At 46.3% G+C, this 4,962-nt stretch overlaps 1 pseudogene; it reads left to right on the top strand.

The window, feature by feature from the left end:
• Positions 1–2,677: 2,677 nt before the first annotated feature.
• LOC103007637 (60S ribosomal protein L7a-like) lies at positions 2,678–3,480 on the top strand (annotated as a pseudogene).
• The last annotated feature ends 1,482 nt before the right edge of the window (positions 3,481–4,962 follow it).

Here is a 4,962-nt window from a genome sequence, read left to right as displayed (position 1 = left end):
TCATACTAATCTTCCTGAAATGCTGTTTTCATGTCCTTCCACTGGTAAAAACCCATAATGAAGCTTTGCTTCTTACAAATCATATCTTTTTTTTTTTTAACATCTGTATTGGAGTATAATTGCTTTACAATGGTGTGTTAGTTTCTGCTTTATAACAAAGTGAATCAGCTATATATATACATATATCCCCATATCTCCTCCCTCTTGTGTTTCCCTCCCACCCTCCCTACCCCACCCCTCTAGGTGGTCAAAAGTAGACTGCCTATTTTCTCTTCATTTGTTTGGTCTGGTGGGTTTTTACCTTCCTCCTTCATCTGCTGTGTGCTTCTCTGTCTTCTCATTTTCCTTAACTTACTATGTTTGGGGTCTCCTTTTCGCAGGCTGCAGGTTCGTAGCTCCCGTTGTTTTTGGTGTCTGCCCCCAGTGGGTAAGGTTGGTTCAGTGGGTTGTGTAGGCTTCCTGGTGGAGGGGACCGGTGCCTGTGTTCTGGTGGTTGAGACTGGATCTTGTCTTTCTGGTGTGCAGGACTGCATCCGGTGGTGTGTTTTGGGTTGTCTGTGACCTTATTACGATTTTAGGCAGCCTCTCTGCTAATGCGTGGGGTTGTGTTCCTGTCTTGCTAGTTGTTTGGCATAGGGTGTCCAGCACTGTAGCTTGCTGGTCGTTGAGTGGAGCTGGGTCTTAGCGCTGAGATGGAGATCTCTGGGAGAGCTTTCGCCATTTGATATTACGTGGAGCCGGGATGTCTCTGGTGGACCAATGTGCTGAACTCGGCTCTCCCACCTCAGAGACACAGGCCTGACACCCGGCCGGAACACTAAGACCCTGTCAGCCACACGGCTGCTAGTGTTGGAGGGTCTCCTGCAGAGGCGGGGGGTGGCTGTGGCTCACCGTGGGGACAAGGACACTGGCAGCAGAAGTTCTGGGAAGTACTCCTTGGCGTGAAGCCTCCCAGAGTCCACCCACAAGTCATGTCTTGACTCCTCTGCTGGCTTATAAGGCTCTTCAGACCCCAGCCCCACCCTTGGGAGCCAGCCTTCTAAACCCCCATACAAACCTTCAGCTTCGGTTTGTCTGGTTTGCTCGTGGGCCTTGGGGTTATCCATGATCGAGTTATCCATGATCGTGTCTGCCTCAGGGACTTTGTACTGTTGTTTTATTGTCTACCCAGATTCTACTGTCCAAAGTCCCAGCTGAAGTCCAATATCCTGTTTGGATCCCAGGAGGCCTGTCTCACTGTTACTAAACTTGACATCACAGGTCTTTCTGGGCCTTTAAGGCCACTATGACTCACTGAACTACCCTATTCCCATCCCATATAAGTGCCAAAATGTGAATGCCTCTGGTCATCCATCTTATCCTGTACACTGGTCCCCAAACTGCCCTGTGCCTTCCCACACGCATTCCCCAGCTGCTCCTTTCCTTCTCACATTTTTCTGTTTTCTCTGGAACCCCCATTTCATGGTGAACAAATCCTTCCACATCCCCAGTCTGTCTCCTATTCCTTGCCTTAACTGAAACCTGGCTATCGTCTTGAATTGAGGGGTGTTTACTCTAACAAGCCTCACATACTTCAGGGTTGGAAGGCAGGATTGGCCATTTCCCAGCTCCACAATATTACTGCCAGACCATTACTCTGAAAATAAATAGGAGATTAAGTCAGCTGGCCTGCCCACGCCCTATCCATGCCTGTATCATCTGACACCTTGCTGCCACTCCCACGACGATTAAAAAAAAAGGCACTTAGGTCATTGTCCTCCTTTCCTAAATTAAAGTTCCTGTATTATAGCTTTAAAACAACTTTCATTATTCTTTCTCCTTAAAAAGATACTATAGTAATAAAATTCCCCTATAATCTCAGCTATCCCCACCCCACTCCAGTGATGGCCACCATCCCTAACTGGACATGTATCCTTCTGAAGTTGCAGTCTTGAATCTCCTTGTGAAGTCAGTGTTTTTGGAGATAAGGTTTGGGTCACCTTAGCTGTTTTTACTGCTCAAATCCAGGGGCCCTCACCTGCCCTAAACTATTCAGTATTGGAGTCTTCAATCCCAATATTCCTCCCTCTGATCGCAACCTCCTTTACCTTCCAGCAGCCTCATGCCATCCCCATACCTGCTCTTCAGGTATAATTGCCCAATTTTTTTTTTTTAAATCAAGCTGAAATTCACAAAATGTATAATTAACCATTTTAAAGTATAAATTCTGTGACATTTAGTGCATTCAAAATGCTGTGTAAATACCACCCAATCTGCAGATTCAAACGTGATCGCTATCAAAATCTCAATGGCTTTTTTTGCAGAAATAGAAAAACCCATCCTAAAATTCAAATGGAATCTCAAGAGAATAGCCAAAACAACCTTGAAAAAGAACAAAATCGGAAGACTCACACCTCTTAATTTCAAAACTTACTACAAAGGTGTAGTAATCAAAACAATATGGTACTGTCATAGAACAGACGTATAGACCAATGGAAGCTAATAGAGAGCCCAGAAATAAACCCTGAATATACGGTCAAATGCTTTTTAACAAAGGTGCTAAGACCATTCAATGAGGAAAAGACAGTCTTTTTAACAAACGGTGCTGGGAAAACTGTATATCCACATGCAAAAGAATGAAGTTGGACCTTACTTTACGTCATATACAAAAATCAGCTCAAGCTCTCTCTGCCAGCCGTTCAAGATGCCGAAGGGAAAGAAGGCCCAGGGCAGGAAGGTGGCCCAGGCCCCTGCTGCCGTGAAGAAGCAGGAGGCCAAGAAGGTGATCAATCCCCTGTTTGAAAAAAGGCCCAAGAATTTTGGCATTGGACAGGACATCCAGCCCAAAAGGGACCTCACCCACTTCGTTAAACGGCCCCGCTATATCCGGCTGCAGTGGCAAATCCTCTATAAGCAGCTGAAAGTGCCTCCTGCGATTAACCAATTCACCCAGGCCTTGGATCGCCAAACAGCTACTCACCCGCTTAAGCTGGCCCAGAAGTACAGACCAGAGATGAAGCAAGAGAAGAAGTAGAGGTTGCTGGCCTGAGCTGAGAAGAAAGCTGAGGGCAAAGGGGATGTCCCCACCAAGAGGCCACCTGTCCTTCAAGCAGGGGTTAATACTGTCCCCACCTTGGTGGAGAGCAAGAAGGCTCAGCTGGTGGTGATTGTACATGACATGGATCCCATTGAGCTGGTGGTCTTCCTGCCTGCCCTGTGCTGTAAGATGGGGGATCCCTACTGCATCACCAAGGGGATGGCCAGGCTGGGACATGTGGTCCACAGGAAGACCTGCACCACCATTGCCTTCACACAAGTCAACTCAGAAGACAAAGGGGCTCTGGCTAAGCTAGTGGAAGCCATCAGGACTGATTACGATGATGATATGACAACATCTGCCGTCACTGGGGAAGCAACATCCTTGGTCCAAAATCAGGGGCTTGCATTGCCAACCTGGAAAAGGCAAAGGCCAAAGAGCTGCCTACCAAACTGGCCAGCTGAGTGTACACTATTGAGTTTTCTGTACACAAAAGTAATAAAAATTCTTTGGCCAAAAATAAACCCAAACAAACAAAGAAAAATTAGCTCAAATGGGAATTCCCCAGAGGTCCAGTGGTTAGGACTCAGCGCTTTCACTGCGGGGTCCTGGGTTCAATCCCTGGTCAGGGAACTCAGATCCTGCAAGCCACGTGGCGCAGCCAAATAAAACAAAATAAAATAAAATAAAATAGTATATATGAGCTATGTATTATATGCACACACACAGAGACTGTAAACTTCATGAGATTTGGGACTGTACCTCGCCCCAAACATTTTTTCCCACAGGTCTGGTACACCACAGTCTTGTCCCACAGGAAGTTTTCAATATATATTTTTAATTAAATGAATGAAGGAGAGAGAAAGAATACTCTGTTTAATTCTTCCATTATCACCAGCATTATTTTTCTAAAATTCAGAGGCAATCAGGCCATTTTTGGCTCAGAATTCTTGCATGACTTCCCTCCCAGTGCCTCCGGAGTCGAGTGTGGACTCGTTACCTGGCAGGCAACCTCCCTCCCTCTGCTCTCTGCCATCCTCTCCACCCCATCCTCATCACGGTACAATGGAGGGAATGGCTTTGGCCTTTGTGCACTTGGTAAAATAGGGGCAATCGACACCACCTCAAGGATTGCTGAAACGATTAAATGCGATGACATCTTAAAGTGTCCGGCATATACTTGAGACCAGTCAATTCATGCTGGTTTCTTTTTCTCCCTCCTGCACCCTGCTCTTCAGCCACATTGTAGTTTTTGCTGTCTCAGAGCACACACATAGTTTCATTCCTCCAAGTTTTTGCTTATCCTTTTCCCACTGCTTCACATATGTCCTCCTGGTCACTCTATAAAAATTTAGTGAACACTTCAAGACATATCTCAAAGTGCATTTACTCATTGAAAGTTTTCTGACTCCCCCAGGAGATTTAAAATTGTCTGGGGGCTTCCCTGGTGGCACAGTGGTTAAGAGTCTGCCTGCCAATGCAGGGGATATCTGTTCGAGCCCTGGTCCGGGAGGATCTCACATGCCGCGGAGCAACTAAGCCTGTGCGCCACAACTACTGAGCCTGTGTGCCACAACTACTGAAGCCTGCGTGTCTAGAGCCCATGCTCTGCAACAAGAGAAGCCACGGCAATGAGAAGCCTGCGCACCTCAATGAAGAGTGGCCCCTGCTCGCTGCAACTAGAGAAAGCCCGCGCACAGCAACGAAGACCCAACGCAGCCAATAAATAAATAAATAAAATTTATGTATTTAAAAAAAAGCTGTCTGGGAGGAAGAAAAGCTTACCTCTACCCTTCTAGGTTCTCTGGCTGGTCTAAGAATGAAATTGATGTAAGACTGATGAACAGGAGAGAATCAAATTTTAATCTGTGCATACGGAAACCCTACATACATGAGAGGTTCAGAGACAGAAAGATAAAATGAGGCATATATGCCATCCTGAGCTA

This window comes from Balaenoptera acutorostrata, chromosome 17 (assembly GCF_949987535.1).
Source record: "Balaenoptera acutorostrata chromosome 17, mBalAcu1.1, whole genome shotgun sequence".
NCBI classification, from domain to species: domain Eukaryota; kingdom Metazoa; phylum Chordata; class Mammalia; order Artiodactyla; family Balaenopteridae; genus Balaenoptera; species Balaenoptera acutorostrata.
Note: the sequence above shows the minus strand (reverse complement) of the source record. Positions and strands in the feature narration are given on the sequence as shown.